General features: G+C 41.5%; 1 long non-coding RNA gene across 1 annotated transcript in view; it reads left to right on the forward strand.

Annotated features, from left to right (window-relative positions):
* Positions 1-1,971: 1,971 nt before the first annotated feature.
* Positions 1,972-18,393, forward strand: part of LOC149784841 (uncharacterized) — a 32,470-nt gene continuing 16,048 nt past the window's right edge. The window contains exon 1 of the long non-coding RNA XR_016413464.1: positions 1,972-2,514. This is a non-coding gene — a long non-coding RNA (uncharacterized LOC149784841). The remainder of the gene's footprint in view (positions 2,515-18,393) is intronic.

The following is an 18,393-nucleotide window of genomic DNA, read 5'->3' on the forward strand; positions in this document are numbered from 1 at the left end:
CATTAATGTAGGCACACTAATAGATGCATCGTTACATAACTCTATCTACATATCTCTACATACATGTTCATCATCTTTATTTCATTTTTCTCTTTCATCCTTTACACAAATTGCTCATCAGGTAAAAAAAAAAAAACACTCTGGAGATGGTACTGTTTGCCCAACATAGAATAAAACTCGATGAAGTTCTTGGGCTAGATTCGATACAGGCTCAAGATGGGTCAATGGCTTTCACAGAGAGACTGTACATTCCTGAGCAAGTCAAAACCCCTTGTAAAACCCATTATTACAAAGACCGGCACATACTTACTTACTTACATATCGGGGAATGACAACCACCAGGGAGCTGGCTCACTCAACGAGTTTGCAAAACAAACACCAAATTTATCTACACACTTCAAGGCCTTTTTATTGACATAATTTTAATTCGGCTCTCTGTGAGTCGGCTTTGTGTCACAGGTAGAATAAATTCATTTTTACTTGGGGAAAACCCTTCTATCGTCTCATCCAATCAATGCAGAGCATTTTGTGACAGTTGTAGTCAAGTGGAACATATATATGAACAACCGTATATACTCTTATGTAACTCAGACAGAATGGGTCTTGATATCATTGCTCCGACACGTAAAAGCGTTAGAGATATGGTTGTTTGTTCATATGTCAGTCGGCCATATTCTCTATTCCCTCATAACCTAATATAGTAAAATACAGAACAGCCTGGCTATTTGCGATGGCGGGTCCCTAGAGAAGCGCTTGTTTTCGACCAACCCGATTTCAAATCTACTTAAAATTTGGCATTGTCTATCATTAAAAAAAAAAAAAAGGAAACTGTTTCAGAGCCTCGTCGTGATCATCGATAACGCTTTTAATACTAAACGAACAATTCACGAACGTTATGTGACCGAGTAAAAAGTACTGAGTATTTACGATAATTGAAGATATAGCTCATCGTACATTTGACGATTTATATATATCATATCCTTCATGCATCCCTAAGTATTAGCTACGTTTTGCTCTTTACAAAATACTTCAGTGGGAAAACAGTTGTTACTTTTGTCTGGATCATTGACAATGTTAAGTATAAGATAGAAGGCAATGGAGTACAAAGGAGATGAAATCAAATATTTTGTAGATATGTTGCGAATATGTTTCGAATTAGTAAAGTAGCCTTACTAGCAGCTCAGTTTATATTTTACTTTTGAATTATTTGAGCAATAATAGTTGAAAATATAGGTTATATCCCATTGATTAGTGTTCTTTCTATCAGTCATTCTGACTGTCTGTCTATATATATATTAACAAAACATCAGAACCTACTTCGATTCCAGTTCTGTCATTATATTTACTACTGTGGCGTATCTCTGTAATAGTGCTATTAAAATTTAACTACTATAGCTAATAGAGTGGATAAAATGCTACAGTTACGATATTGAAAAATCTTCACACAAAATGGGAAAAAGTAGAAGCGGAAAAAAGAAAATAGAAATATATAGAGACAAACTGATTTTAAAAAAATATAATCGATAATTACTTACCATGAAAAATCACCATAAGAAACTTATTCATATTTCAAAACTGGATATATATCTATCCTAGAAAAATGCTACGGTAGACTTTGGATGTTAATTGTACATGGGGGCTATGAGTTGGATTTAAAATGTTCTGAGTTTTAGTTAACAATATATTAATACATCCCTTCAGTGCACTCCTCAGCCACTTCTATTGACACTGTCAGTTTAATTATCCAAATTACTAAATATAATTTTTTTAAATATAATTTTCAGTCTATTGTTAATACAACGGAAGAATGCACTTCCAGCCGCATGGCGCCAATGAAATAGTCTATCCCTATGAGAATATTTAATAATGGGGATTCTGTGAAATATGACTTGGAGCTAAAGCACGGGTGTAGGGAGGATGTGGCAAAGTTTGGCTGTTGAGCTCCTTCGGAAGTCTGCCATGATTGCAGGTGTCTAGCGTGCTGCACGTACAGCTGAAATTCATTTTATAGAACGTTATTTTGTCGAGCTGCATTAAATTTGCTGACAGAATAAAACAAAAAAAACAAAACTTTATAGCAAAATATTGTGAACTTTTCAAATGCCTCTATTTTGAATAGGAAGTAAAAATTGAAAATAAACGGACACTTACCATTAACGAAAGGGAAAACCCTCTCTAATGAAAATATTTATTGATATATTATACATTCATTTTTAAATTACATAACTATTAAATTGCTGCATCTGGGTAGAAACTCCGAATTGTTCACATTGTTTGACGGAAGATGTCCGTTACATTAATAATGTCGAGCCTCCAAGAACGTACAAAATTTGAACATATGATCTATCGTATTGCATTTCAGGCGTTGCTTCGCTCGCAGTAGAGATGTTCTGATCTACTAAACTTTTCGGAAAGCAATGAGAAAGAATGCCATGATTCTTTGTGCAGGACATTATTTCAGTAGAAACGTGGGGACTTCAAAATTGAAACAGAGACACCAACAACTAGACAAAGGTAAATTAGGATGATTTTAATATGGAATTCTTACGATTGGTATATTTCCATTCCTGTTCATGAACAACTTCCTACGTCTTTCCATGCTTCACCTTAACTTTCGTTCAATTACTTCATGGCCATATCTTCCTCTGAATGCCTTTGGAAAAAGAAGCTGAGACTTAAAAATCAGACAGAAAGTTTTATGTGATGCGATTATTTAATTCGTTTGGTTCACTGTTGAAATACAGAGATTTAGGAACGCTAAAGGACCAGTCGACGTTGTTCACTGTCAGCTTAAGGTTAGTTGCAACCTATGGCTTGCAAGATGATCACAATATTTCACAAAGCCGTTGTTCTTCACTGCTTATGTTAGATACTTATAGATCAAATGAACATGAAATCAGCTTGTTCACATTCAAAAGAGTTATATTATAGATAATATAATTGTTTCTATCTCACAGCGTGCAAAATAAACTAATTTTATTTGTTTCATCAGCTATTTTGAATAATCCGCGTTCTTTTCTGGGTCATGCAAGTATTTTTATCATGAGAAAGTTCCATAATATCTATTTTGTATCTATTTGTTTTTCCATCTCTCCATTTCACACACACACACACACACACACACACACACACACACATATATATATATATATATATATATATATATATATATATATATATATATATATATATATATATATATATATATATATATATATATATATATAGACAGACAGACATACATGCATACACATATACATATTGACAGACAGAAAAGAACATAAATATATACGGTCATTGATAAAACATTGAATTGTATATCAAGCATCCCCTGGAGCTGACCGAGTGTATGATTTGTCTCCCTGTCAACATTTTGTTGTAATTTCTTAGGACACATTCTGATCCTCTCTAAGTTCTTTAGAAAGATATATGGTTCCTTATCCACATTTTTTAATTGTTTATCTTTTGGTTTACATTATCCTTATCCATAAATGGGTCAATAGCACCTCGCAGGTAGAATAACTTGTTTTGTAAGAGGGGAAAACCATTGAAATATTCAGCCAATGAAAACAATGCGTTTTGTTCCAATCCTGGTAAATGGCAGCCTGCGAAATCACAACCAAATGTGTTGAACAGTAGATTAAAGAGAACGGGCATGGGATAAAGACCTTTATATCTTTGCATTAGACCAATATAGACTTGATTTAGCATTTATAAAAAAGTGTCTTATCTGGATAGTGCACATTATTTTTAAAAAGAAAGTAAGTACAAAAGCATAGTGAACTTGCAATACCGTACGAACGATGGTCAAGTATGTTTGGACTAGTGATAGCCACTAATAGTGGATACTTAAAATAAAACCATCTTATACACTGTATAGCTACTACTAAGGCTCATTATAGTATATTTTATTTATCTTTAGATCAAATTCTTTGGACGGCTATGCTTGTCACACTCCGTACCTTGTTACAGTAGCGTAGAAAAGCCATCAGCATACTTTATTACAGTAGCGTAGAAAAGTCATCAGTGTACTTTATTACAGTATCGTAGCAAAGCCATCAGCGTACTTTATTACAACAGCGTAGCAAAGCCATCAGTGTACTTTATTAGAGTAGCGTAGCAAAGCCATCAGCATACTTTATTATAGTAGCGTAGAAAAGCCACCAGCGTACTTTATTACAGTAGCGTAGAAAAGCCATCAAACATACTTTATTACATTACCGTAGAAAGCCATCAAACATACTTTATTACAGTACCGTAGAAAAGCCATCACACTACTTTATTATAATAGCGTAGCAAAGCCATCAGTGTACTTATTGCAGTAGCGTAGTAAAGCCATCAGCGTACAAAACTTTGTTAGATTATATAGTAAATTTCACAAACATGTGTTGCTAATAATTTTGAAATCATATATAGAATTGTAAAAAAAATGTTTGGAATTTAAAAGGACAGGTTTGACGAATTTAAATTTTTCGAAAGAAAATAAAATTACACGAAATCTCTTGGCATAGAGAAGGATATAAGTAGTAAAGTGGGGCACATTAGGGACAATGGGACTTAGCATTAAAAAGACCCCTGGGTCAGATTAGGGACAATGGAAATTTAACATGGAGAGAAATCGTGGGTCACTTTAGGGACAATGGGAATTTAACATAGAGTTTGGGTCTGTCTAGGGACAAGGGAAATTAACATGGGGGATAGAGTTTGGGCTTTTGGGATTTTTTTAAAAAAATTTTTAAATTTAAATTTAAATTTAAATTTAAATTTAAAAAAAAGGGGTAGGCAATGGAAAGGCTATCTCTTTTCGAGAAATATGGCTGGCCCTGAAAAGGGCCTTTGGGTTTTCTTCTTCTTCTTCTGCTTCTAGTTTCTTCTTTTTCTCCACCAAGTTCTTATTTTATCTCCAACACTCTTTCTCTTCTTTTCTTTCTTTTTTTTCTCCTGCTCTTCTTTCTTCTTCTCTTCCTCCTCTTCTTTCTTCCTCTTTTCATTTTCTTCTTCTTTTTCAATTTTTTCATTCCATGCTCTCATCCTTATCCTTTCCTCTTCATCCTCCTTCTCCTCCTTTATTTCTTTCAACAGATCACTGATGATTACCTTCATTTTTCGTAAATTGTTTATCTCCATCTTCACTCGATGGGGACTATAAGAATAGTGATCCTCGTTTAGGTTAACCAACATTTGCTCTATCATTCCTAAATTGTCGAGGACGTTTTGCAATTTTTCCATTTTGTCCATTTGGTTAGAAGCCATCTTCTTTTTTTATTCTTTGCAGAATGGTTTGAACGACGAATACTGTGGGTTCTTATACGAAAAGCGCGGACGTGAAGGAAAACATCCCCCTACTTTTTCATTTCATATAATAAAACCCAAACTATACTTTCTCATTTCATATAATAAAAACCCAAACTATACTCTCCACATACGCTAAGAAACAATAAACAAAATCCATAATCTACTATCCACACAATCTTACGTGAGCGCTTACAAAACCCAAACTATACTCTCCACATATGCTAAGAAACAATAAACAAAATCCATAATCTACTATCCACACAATCGTACGTGATCGGTTACAAAACCCAAACTATACTCTCCACATACGCTAAGAAACAATAAACAAATCCATAATCTACTATCCACACAATCGTATGTGAGCGCTTACAAAACCCTAACTATACTCTCCACATACGCTAAGAAACAATTAACAAAATCCATAATCTACTATCCACACAATCGTACGTGAGCGGTTACAAAACCCTAACTATACTCTCCACATACGCTAAGAAACAATAAAAAATCCATAATCTACTATTCACACAATCGTACGTGAGCGGGTACAAACACAAACACACAAACACAAACACACAAACACATACGCTAAGAAACAATAAACAAATCCATAATCTACTATCCACACAATCGTACGTGAGCGGTTACAAAACCCTAACTATACTCTCCACATAAGCTAAGAAACAATTAACAAAATCCATAATCTACTATCCACACAATCTTACGTGAGCGCTTACAAAACCCAAACTATACTCTTCACATACGCTAAGAAACAATAAAGAAACCCATAATCTACCATTCACACAAACTTACGTGAGCAGTTACAAACACAAACACACAAACACATACTCTCGCACTATGAAAAAAGAGTTAGTGTTTATAATCACACTACTCTACCTACACACACACACACACACACACACACACACACACACACACACATTGGCAAATCGATAGTTATTTCTTTTCTAGAGTATTGGGTAGCCCTTAAAAGGGCTGGGTTTTTTTTGAACTCCAGATGCACCTATCTAATGGTTGCACCTTCCTGGCCTGGCGCCACACACGCATCTTCTTCCCCAGTCTCCTTTCACCTTTCTTCTGGGGAGCGCAGAGGGAGGATGATTCGCTTCAACACCCCAATCCTCTGTCTCGGGAATATTGTACGACATCCTCTCTTCTAGTTTCTTTTCCTCCTCTCCCCTCTGTCTTCTCTCCTCCTCTTCGTTCTTCATTCTTTCCTCTTCTACTATAGCCTACGCGGCCAGTTCATTTAACAGGCGCCTGACATATTCCAGATGTATCTGGAGTTCAAGAAGTTTGCTTATTCTGCTATTCATTCTTGTGTTGATCAATCAACAAGGGTAGCTAGACTGCCCAGCGAGTTTCAATTTATAGTGAAAGCGCGGACGTGATGGAAAACATCCCCCTAAAAACATAAAATTGATCTTACCTAGATCATAACCAAAAAAAAAACAACAACGCGCGGACCTAAAAGAAACACTCACTCACTTTTTTATGCTACCCATCACTATTTTAAAATTTTTTATAAATCACTTCAATAGACTATCCACATACGCAAAGCAATCCAATCTAACCCCAAATATACACCTCAAACACCAAAAAAAAAGACATCATTTTAATCTACTATCCATACCAACTTACTTAACCACTTACAAACACAAACACACAAACACATACCCTCACATTTTTTAAAAAAGAGTTAGTGTTTATTTTCACACTACTCTACCTACACACATTGGCAAATCGATTGTTATTTCTTTTCTAGAGTATTGGGTAACCCTGAAAAGGGCTGGGTTTTTTTGTTTGCTATCGCATTCTTTTTAGTTTCTAAGAATGCGATGTCCTCTGAGGATAGACTTTCTGGCGATAGGTCTGCTTCTTCGGAAAGAGAAGAAGAACTCTTTGGTGTCGATACGACAATCGACAAAGCCTCTGTCAGCTTCAGGTTGCTGCTGCTGCTCTTGTTGTTGTTGTTGCTGCTGTCTCTGAAGTCTGTACTTCTCTGTCCATTCTTCTTTTTCCCTGTTCATTTCTTCTCTGAAGAGCTCTTCTATCAGGTCTTCAGTGATTTTTAACATTCTCACATTCTCTATTTCTTCTGGCTTCGGTATTAGACTGTGTCTGACCCTATGCAAATTCACGTAGGCTTCGTTGAGTTTAGCTAGTTTGGAGCACATCTTCTTAGGAGGATGAGTCGACAATGGATGGTTAGACTGGAAACAACCCGGTTCTTAAAGTCAAAGCGCGGACGTGAAGGAAAACATCCCCCACACGGTTTTTGAGTCGCAACGTTTAGTGAGTGTCATGAGAGGGATAGTAAGAAATGAAAGAGCATCAATCCAACATTCTTATAGCTAAACAAAAGACAAAGGCATTTTTTTCAAAACACAACATTTTTTATTCAAAAATCACTTAACACTAAACAACATCTCTAACATTTTTAACAATAATCCAACAATATAACATCAAACAATTTTTTCAAAACACAACAGTTTTTATTCAAAAATCACTTAACACTAAACAACAACTCTAACATTTTTTAACAACAATGCAACACTAAAAGTTTCTCCACTAGGTAAAGACGGATAACAGTCTTCCATGGTTTCTAGTAATCTAGGATGACTTCTCTCAAACTGTTGATTTCTATGGTATTATCGAATTCTGCATACAGGATGACGTTCACCGTTTCATCAGGGTCTCGGTCTTTAAACTGAATTTCCACACGAATCTGGCCGGATTTTATAGGGTGGAAATGTCCCTCGTCGCTGCCTTGGTCTGGAGTGAAATCGAAAGCCCACAAAGCGTAGCCTCCTGCATAATCCTCGTACGTAATACCGTGACTGGTATTGGTTCCTAACTGTCCGGTGGCTTCGTACAGGGACAAGTACGATCTCAAGTAATTCTTCTTGGTAAAGTCAGGTTCGAAAGGTCGGGTACACAAGGTCTTGCCATCGCGACTGACTTCGATTTTGGACACGCCAAAGTGTTGAAAGTAGAAAGGATTTTTTTCGGCAGCTCCGTTGAAGGCTGTATTCTCGACGATACCAACGATCAAACGTTTGGGTAACTGTCCTTGGAACAGATGATCTTCGATCATGGATCGCTGTCCCTTGGGAATGGTGAAGGTTTTCACTTCCACGCGTCGTATGGGATACTTGGCAGTCGTTCTGCTCAACGTCTGACTGATGTCGTTTCCCACTTTAGGTAACACTTCCACACGGCGTACGTAGAGTCTGGCTTCTAGGATTTTGGTTTTGTAACCGTCACTATCAGCCATCAAATGGAAAGCGGCACTGCTACGATTCAGTCTCAGGCGGACATCCACCCCGTTCAGCAAATACTTTTCTTGCAACCACATGTCCAAATGCAAACGATCCATCAGTTCTAAACTTGTGTCGGCTCCCGTGATTCTCTTTCTTCGTTCTACAAATCCATCATTGTTGTCTTTCTTTTCATCAGTTTCCAATATTTCAAACTTGGTAGGTTCGTCAGCTTCCCATACCACACAGGCATTGAGATGAGTGTTCTTGGCATCTATTCCGTACGTCAAGAGATTTTCCAGGTAGGCACGATAAGGGTAAGTATCCATGCTGCTACTGACCAGTTTGTTATTCAAGTACAAGTCCACTCCACTGAACAAGGAATGCATGAAATTGTTGACGGGAGCTACTGCTTCATCGTCTATAGCACCTCCAGTCTTATCTAGAATTTTGACTTTCAGGTACAAGTAACTGCTATTCAGATCGATGTAATCTTCGGGCTGTCCTTTGATTTCAAACTCGATGGGAGCGGAATCGGTCAGTGAGGAGACGGGGTGAAATTCCACTCACTGGGATTCTTGCATCGTCATCATCGTGGGGGGCATGGCAAACAGATCCAGTTCCGTCTTGGAACAAGCGCAAGATTCTCGGTGCATCATTTTTTTGTCTCTTTTCTCAATAATCGAAAACGTCTAAGTCTCGAACGGTTCTTCTTTTCTTGGCCTTTATAGCTTGAAGTCTGGTGAAAGGGTGTTTTCTTCGTCGTCTCTTTCTGCCTTGTCCTTGCTGAATGCCTGACTCGGTAGCGTGCAGGGCATTTATAGGTGTTTCTCGGTGACCCAAAATGTCTTTGCCCGTTTGCAGCAAGACATTTTTGCCTGCCCTCATGAAGGCTTCTTTAGGGTTTTGTTTGTCGATGATGACATTTTGGAGAAATTCTTTGCCTTGCGTCAGTGCCACATCTTCCAAGGCGTGCAATCCGCGTGTCACCATCGGTTTCAACACCGGGGCCACCGAACGAAAGGCCGATTTTAACATATCTCCTAAGCCGTGTCCTCGCTGTCGAGCAACCCCTCGGTACACTGGATACATGACTTACGAATCGTGAGAAAACCGTTTTCGAAAATGGAGTTTCACCGTGACTTTTCCTTTGGTGAATGCAATATTTTGTCCCAAATCTCCTTTTATAGTAATGTTGACCGTGTCCAAATACGACTTACTGACAGGCAAATAGTGAGGATGTACAAATTCGCGGTGGACGTGGTAAGTGTTTCCACCTTCCTCGTCAGTGTTCGTGGCAGAATCCACTTTGAAAGGAATGACACGCAGTAACGGTACGGAGGTGTGTCCCACCACGTTATACTCCACCACATCGGAGTACACAAACATCAAATTCAGTCCTTGGTTCAGTTCTACCGGGGCACGAAATAACTTGCTAAAAGACTCGTTGTCGTAAACGATGGGTAATTCGCTTTTCTTCATCATGCTCATTCTCAGGTTCATGTCTCCGCCCAACATGTCATACAATTCAGGACAAAATAAAATGGACAGGATTTTACTCCGTTCAAATTTCATCAAGAAACGACGAGCTGTTTTGTGGTACTCCATGGTGACACTTTTGTTAACATGCTCCAAAGCTTTCAGAAACACGGCATTAAACCTGGAGGCTATGGTGCTGACCAAATGTTGACCACTAAAATAATAGCCTGGGGAAATGAACAAGTGATAGGTGGTGTACTTTTGTGTACGGGTTTTCTTGTCATATTTGACATTGCTATCCATCCACTGTTGCAATTGTTCGTCATGAACTTCCACATCAAAAAAATTTTGATTGGGAAGGACATTGAGGACTTGGGTCGGGTGAATCATTTCTACTAGAGCCACTTCCCAATGGGCTTCGTGATCTAAGGGGATGGCTTGAGGTAATTTGGCCGTGTAACAGCACAACGTGTTCTTGGGAAACACCTCCATGGAACTGTCACTGGGTAAGGTTAAGTAAAATTGGTTTTGGTGACTCATAATTCCAGAGTTCTGTGGCTGTCCGAGGGGGTTAGTGGACGTCAGAGGCGTGTCTCCGCCCAAAATGGGGTTCTGGTTGTGGTTGAAGTGGTGACTGGCACTGGCACTGGACACAAGGTTCCCGGGGTTCCCGTTCGAGGTGAATTTCAGGGAGGGATTAGGAAGCAGGTAACCGATGCAACTGCTCAATAAAATGGTCCACAATTGTTTGTCTCCTTGTTGCAAACTCAAATTGGCGATGGCTGCCCCGATGACACAATACACCACGAAGATTTGGCAGAAAAAGACGATTTGCGTTTTAGGCACACGTTCTCCACACCACACCCACAAGGGTTGTTTTTGTAAATCTTGCACAGAAGAACTGGGTGAAGGAGGAGTGGTCGACGTAGTTGCGTCTGTGTGAAAAGGCATGATGGTCACTTCTTTTTATAGTCGATGACTTGCGAAGCGTCGATCCAAGAATCAAAACTGGGCGGATATCCTTTCCAACGTACTTTGACTTCTTTGACACGTCGTTTGCCCACTTTACGGGTTCTGCGTTCGAGAATGCTTTCGATGTCGTACACGTCGTCTTCTTTTTTGGTGACACGTTGTAACTCGGGCAAATAAAACGTTCCTTTGAGCACTTCTCCGTTCATGTCTTCCAATTTATAGACGGCAGTATGACGGCCATGCACTCGTCCAGTGACGCGAAACAGTTCGGTCGTCCAGTTAGGTAAGTAACCTTTGTCAAAAGTGCGTTTGGTTTTGCCAATGCGCACCCAATCTCCTACGGCCAACTCTCCACTTTTCTTGGGGACAGCCCTCGTCGGGGACGTACCAAACAGACGCTCAAACACCAGCACTTCGTTGTCAGGAGTCACGTCTTGCGGGGCACGTCCGATGCTTCGATGGTAAGATTGGTTGTACGCTTGCACCAGGTGCGGTAAGATGTCGATGTACTTCAGAGTGTGGTGATGCGTAAAATATTTCCACATGCGTTCTTTCAAAGTGCGTTGAAAACGTTCCACGATGCTGGCTTTGGTTTCGGGATTCTCGGTGGTAAAAAAATGAATGTCACGTTTCTTTAATTCTTTTTGGAAAGCTTGGTTCAGAAATTCGGTACCTTTGTCCGTTTGCCATCGAAGAGGGTGACGACCGCTTTGTTTCAACACCCGTTGCAGGGCTCGCACTAACTCGCTGCTCGATTTGGAAGTCAAGGGTACGACCCAAGCAAATTTGGAAAAGACGTCGATGACACAAAACAAATATTTGTAGCCACGATTGTAGCTGGCCAAATGAGAGACATCGGCTAAATCGGCTTGCCATTGATGATCGATGCCTTCCACTCGGGTGCGACTTCTGGCAAACTTGCGTCGAATGGGTTTGTGTAAAGTGTAGGTAGCTTGTTCTTGTAACCATCGTTGCGCTTGAGGTAAACGGAGACTTTTCAGTTGCGTTTTGGCAGCACGATACAATTTTTGAACTCCTGCGTAACCTGCAGGATGGGAGGGATCGTAGTAAATGCTGGCTAAGACTTTTTCCATTTTTTTGTGTTGGTTGGTGTGTTAATAAGGCACCCACTCTTGGAGGATGCTACTCTTTTTCTCTTGGGGTATTTTCTTGGATTGCAATGCTTTGCGTGTGCGACCGGCAATAGGTGTTGAAGAGGAGGAGGATGTCTGAGCGGGGGATATCGGTTCTTGTTTCACTTCTGTCTTCACTTCTGTCTTCACTTTCTTTTTCTCTTGTGAGGAAGAAGGGGTGGCCATCATCTTTTTAATCCATCCAATTCTGGAGGTAGGTGGTGTTGTTAACTTCCGTGCTTTTTCTGGTGGAGTTTGAAACCCTTCTTCTTCTTCTTTTCCTTTTTCTGTCTTGGTCACTGGTACTGGTGGTACTGGTACTGGTACTGGTGATGGTGCTGGACTTTTCATCAAGGTCTTAAAATCTTTCAGAGTGGGTAGAGCTGTTTCGTCTAAAGCTTTCTGGTGAAAGAGTTGCAGTCGTTGCAAGAGTTGACCGTACTTTTGCGATTTTTCTGTTTCGGACAAATCTTGGCGATCCATCAAGGACTGCAATTCGTGTTGTAACTGGGACATCTCGCTCAAATGGGGATTGGGAGGTAAATGCGGGGTGTGTTGTTCTTGCCACCGATGGTATTCCATCCATCGTTTGTAAGGCACTAAAGCTAGTTTTCGTCCTTCCATGGGGTTGTCAGGGGTCGATTCTGAGATCTTGGAACTTCCGAGGCCTTTTTATCTTGCTCCCACCAGTCCTCCCAACATGGTTCCCAAGACTCCTTTCAGTATGGGGCCTAACAAGAGAGGTAAAATACCTCCACGTTGCACTAACAACTTCTTTTTTTGACGAATGGGAATTTTCTTTTGAACCATTTGGCGAAGAACGTGACGATGTTTGCCTAAGCATTGTTTCTGGTGTTTGGACAAAGGGATCGTGCCTTTCAAAACGTTCAAACAACATTCGCACACGGTATCGATGACCTCTTTGGAGGCCGTTTGAATGAGTTTTTTTCGTACGGGCGGAGAAGCTTTGGACAGGACAGATAACATGTCCCCATGTTTAGCTAAACGTGGTGGCAGTCCTTTCCTTTTCTTTCCTTTGGGTTTTCTGGAGGGTGACATCTTTGAGTCTTCAGGAGCACCAAAAAACACTGATACCCGACTTGGTCACAGGCCTTTTTTATACTGGAACGCGTCGCCACTGATTGTCTTGACATCGTATTAGTTTGAGGACAGGCATGACACGTCGTGCAGGGGTACGTAACGGACTAAATCGAGCCAATTCTTGCTTGGACAAATCCAGTAAACCTTGTAACATGCCCGATCTTTCTTGAACTTTGATTTTGGGAGAAGGTACTTTGTGAGCAGCAGCCACTGCCACTAAATTGGAAGGTCCTGCCACTGGGGAAGTTCTTTTGGGGGTCATTAACGGAGAAGTTCTTGGTGTGATCAACGTCTCCAAGTACTCTTCAGTTCCTGGTATCATCAACGGAGAAGTGGATAAACGTGAGGATGCCGGAGACGCAGTCACTGCCGTGGCAGATCGTGGTTTGCGAGTGTAAGGTTGCGTCCTGGCCGAAGTGCCTCTCTTGCGACTAGTTTTCTTCTGTGGACTTTTCTTTTTCTGGGGACTTTTTCTCTGTTTCTTTTTCTGGGGGTTCTTTTCTTTTTCCGGGGTGGTGGTGTCTGGTCAGAGGAGGGTCCTGCCACTGGAGAAGTTCTCCTTGGGGACCTGGTCTTTTTCTTCTTGGGGCTTCGTTGGACTTTTGTCTTGGGTGTAACTTTGGGGGCATTAGGATCCCATCTTAAGAGTGAGCGAATGATGACCCCTCCTAGAGTACCGCTCCCTCCAGGTTTCAAAATGATTTGTTTTTTGGTTTGAGTGTCGATGCGGGGATCGGCCAGTTGGACCAAAGCGACTTTGTTTCGATCGAAAAAGCGTTTGGTTTGATGAGGAATCTGAATGATTCCTTGGAGTAATTGACGTGCCGTGACCGTGAACCATCGTAAGACTTCTTTGAGACTAGCTTCTAAGACACGAGCTCGTGTTTGTGGATCTTTTTCTCGACTGATGCCATACAAGGCACGAATCAATTTGACGGGAAGATGCGACTGAAGGGACGTCATGTTCGCACTGAGAGTGAGACAGACGAAAAAGGGTCTGAGGTTTTTATAGATTTTTTTATGGGGAGTGAAATGAAGTCGAGGACGGAGACGTGTACAGGACAGGCCCTCCGTCTTGGCACCAGTGGTGAAACAAGTGGGTACGAAATCGCAAATCCTCGGGAGTCGTAGGTTTCAAATCGACGAGTAAATAGGCGTGTGGAGTTTGAGTGGCATCGTCGTACGCCTGAGTCAGCCAAGGCGTTCCTAACTGTTTGGCTAAGACTTGCACTTGCGATTTATCTCGAGGGCTTTTAAACAAGACCACGTAATGCGCATTGAGACTGATGGTGCGATGGGCTTTACTTTGTTGAAACAAATTTTGGGTGATGTAAACGACACTGGCATTACGGTGATGCCCTTTGCGCGTGAACCACAGTTTAATTTCTTCTTCGTCTTCTCCTAACATGTCGTCGAAAATGACCAAATGGGTTAGACGGCAGTCAGAGACGATGCCGTCGTCTTCTTTAGGAATGCCTTCCACAAACACAATGGAATCGCCTTGACTTTCTCGCAAGAGGTTGTACGCCGATTGCCACTCTTTGTAACACCACACGATCCGTTGAGGGGGTCGATCGATCAAATGATGTTTATGTTCGATCAAACATTTGACGAATTCGGTTTTGCCTGAACCGCTAGGTCCAGCAATGAGCATGTTAAAGGGATGGCGAAGATACAAAGCCTGCCAACTGGCACGATCTAAGTGTTCGTCGATGACTTTGACAGTAGAGGAAGAGGGAGCAGAGACAGCAGATGTAGCCATGGTGTGAGAAATGTCACTTGTGACACGAAAAACAAACAAGACAAGAGTTTATATACTTTTTCAGAACACGTTTATTGAATGTTTTTTTTCAAACATGAATACGAAAGACAAAAATACATAAAAGCCAAAGGCTTAAGTACAAGAATAAAAGGCACATGATAACCATGAGCGTGGAATAAACACAAGTGTCTGTACAACATGTTTTGGGTAAAGTTCTAACCAGTTCTATAGTAGGGGGTAAGGTCACACAAGTGTCCTCCCGAAAGGGTCTTTCAGGCCTGTCCACGACAGTCCTGTCTTGGGTGACGGGTTCTTCTGGTACCGTCACTAACACAGGTTGAAAAGTAACTTTTTTCCTTGAATAACTCTCGTGCATACTGGGCCACCTCTTGTGTCCAAGCCTCAAAACCCTGGTCTCGGTGATGTCCAACATTTGACTCCTAACCAATCTGGTTTCTTCTTCGTCAACGACATGGTAAGTTACTTCAATGAACAATGAACTATCGATCTTGCCTAGGGTTCCTTTTCATATACAGACCAATACCAACGTGACCGTACGGCAACGTAAAGTGATTGGGAAGTCTCACTCGCTTCTGGTACACGATTTGATAGACTTTTTCTAGGGGCCGACTGACGATGTGGTGAGTGGGTAAACGTACAATCTTGTTCGGTTGATAAGTGGTCACTTTAAAGTTTCCATCCTCTCCCGATTGCAAGGCTTCTTTCAATACCCCAAAGTTGACCACTCGACTGGTACGATGATTCAGAGTCAGTCCTTTCACTTTGCACGTCGTGTGCACTTCTCCTTGTTTGTCCCGGTATTCGTAGCCGTAATTTTTGGGACCACCACTGACGAAACTTAGAATCTTGTCGTCGGGATGCTCGTCTGTCCAGGCTCCTAAACGGTCTCCTTCGATGTCAGGGTGCTGTTGACTCGGGTGATGGATGTAAATGCAACTGTCCGTGTCAAAGTACAGGACGCGTTCTTCTAACAGTTCTAAAGCTTCGTACAATTTTAAGCGAGCATGAGCTGTCACGTAAGCCGCAATGATGACATTTCCAAAAGGGTCGTCTTGTACAAAGTCCAGATCTTCTTCGTAATTGACCAAGATCAAATCCTCTCGAACGACGTCCACGTGTTTCATGTATTTGGTTTTGTCGTGAATCATCTGGAAGTAGCGGGAAGGTTCTGTCAAATATTCCGTCTTGGGTAAACACGGTCGTTGTGCCATTTTACCCCACAAGCAATTTAACATCACTTTGGCAAACGATCGCCTGCCTTCGTTTTTCTCTATGTGGTCTAAAGAGATGCCTTCTTGTTCATAGTATTTCTCTTTGAATTGTATTTGGTCTTCGGGAGTGTGACACCAGGACGGTAAGCCGCTGGCTTCTTGCTTCAGTTTCAAAAAGGCATCCACGTAGTCGGCGAAAATGCCTTTCTGACTGGGGTCACCCTTGTGGTATTGTTGTGTCTTGGGAAAGTGGCAAATTTCGTACACTTCTAACAGTTGGTATCCCATGTCCAGAGCTTTGAACAATTCCACGCTGACCCAGGTTCCCGTCAAGGCACGTTCTTCCTGGCTGTGATGGCAAGGTTGGTCCTGGTTGCACGTTTCGGCACAAGTACGGCACAAGGGAAACATCAGTTTGCCTTGACAATGGTGAGGTAAGACGGGATGGTATAGGTTCGTGGGAGGCAAAACTTTACACTTGATCAAGCCTTCGTATTGTCGAATGTTTTTCAGGTCGATGTGTTCCGTAAGCAATTGTGGGTGTCCTACAGGAAAGCGACAATATTTGCACACGTAGGGATACAGCGAACACACATCCAAGTATTTGATTTCTTCTCCTTTCTCTTCGTCGGCTTGGTACAGCAAACAGGTGGCATTGGTCCTTCCTCCGTACAAACTATCCCTCGGGTTCAACGGGTCCATGAACTGGTAACTTTCCACGAGGCGTTTAAACTCGGGATATGTTTTCATACGGTGATCGTACTCGTGTTCCCACATTTCCACCACTTGGTATCCTTGCTGTTCTAACTTTAGGCGCCGCTGACAAGTGTCCTGGTACAAGTCTTCCATGGTTCGTTGTAAAAACTGATTTTTAGTGCTACGGTCAGGGTAACAGACGGGACATCCGTGAAATAAGCAGCCGTTAAACTCGTACACGATCTTGGGGTTTTCTAAGTCCCAGCCATCGACCGAATACGTTCCGATGGTCTTTTCGCCCCCTCCGTTGCGGGCATGCTGAATCCATTTGTCTTCCTTGTCGCACAAGTAATGTAACCAACGTAGGGCTTTGACCGAGTATTGACGTTTGACAAAGTGGGTCGTTTGAGGACTGATGACAGCTACGGCGTTTTCAGGCATGAATCGTTGTCGATACACTAAGGAACACGCTTTGGCAATGGTGCAAGCTTCTTTCAAAGGATCGACCCCTCCGTGTTCCATGAACAGTTCTCGAAATTTTCCACAGCAACGCCGTAAAATGTCCACGTCGGAACGACAATACTTTAGCATTTCTTCCTGAAAGTCGAAAGGGTCCGAGGCGTGAGCCTGGTACCAAGCGTAGAAAGCTTCTCGTTGTTCGGTACGCATGTTGTCGGGGTCGTAATAGTGAGCCTCAGGCAAATGGGTTAGAACGGCATGTTGATTGGCTTCCGTATTGAAAAAGTGAGGAAAGTACCCTTTAGCCATTTCTGTCATTCCAAACGTTTTAGGCATTCGACTCAAAGGCATGGCCAAGTAACTCATCGAATCTTTAAACTGCACTTGTCCCACTTGCATGAAAATGATTTTGGCTCCGTTCAAAGTCACTTCAGGACGCTCGGTGCCTTGTTCCGTTTTGTATCTCAAAAGAAACTGTCCATCGTATCCGGAAAAATTGTGAGCCATCACCGTGGCATGACGATGACAATCTCCGTAACGTTCGATGTCCTCTTGGCTCCACGTCTTGTCGATGGGGTCTAAAACCCATTGGGCAAAATCGGCTAACGTGTTCGGTCCCCGAAAGATTTTTTCACGCCCTCCAGGAATCTTGCTGCAGTGAGGGCAATGACTGAAGATAGGTTCTTGAATGCACTTCTCGCACGCTCGATGAGCCACGCAGAAATTAGGAATGTGAATGCCGGTCTCTTGCATGCATTCGAAATCGAAAAAGATGAAATTGCCTTTCTTCTTGTGACCGTCCTCTTTCTCTGGTGGGGGTTGGTATTTTTGCACGTAGCATTGGTGTTCCAAGTCCACGATGTGGTGACAAATGTGACATTTTTTCTTTCCTCGACATACGTGTGCCTTGGCATTATTGGTAAGTATGCCTTGTCCACAGGTAGGGCACAATCTCAGGAGTTGACAAGCACATTTCTTCTGTGAAC

The sequence above is a fragment of the Sinohyriopsis cumingii genome, chromosome 13, assembly GCF_028554795.1.
Source record: "Sinohyriopsis cumingii isolate HCF-2022 chromosome 13, ASM2855479v2, whole genome shotgun sequence".
Taxonomy (NCBI): Eukaryota; Metazoa; Mollusca; class Bivalvia; order Unionida; family Unionidae; genus Sinohyriopsis; species Sinohyriopsis cumingii.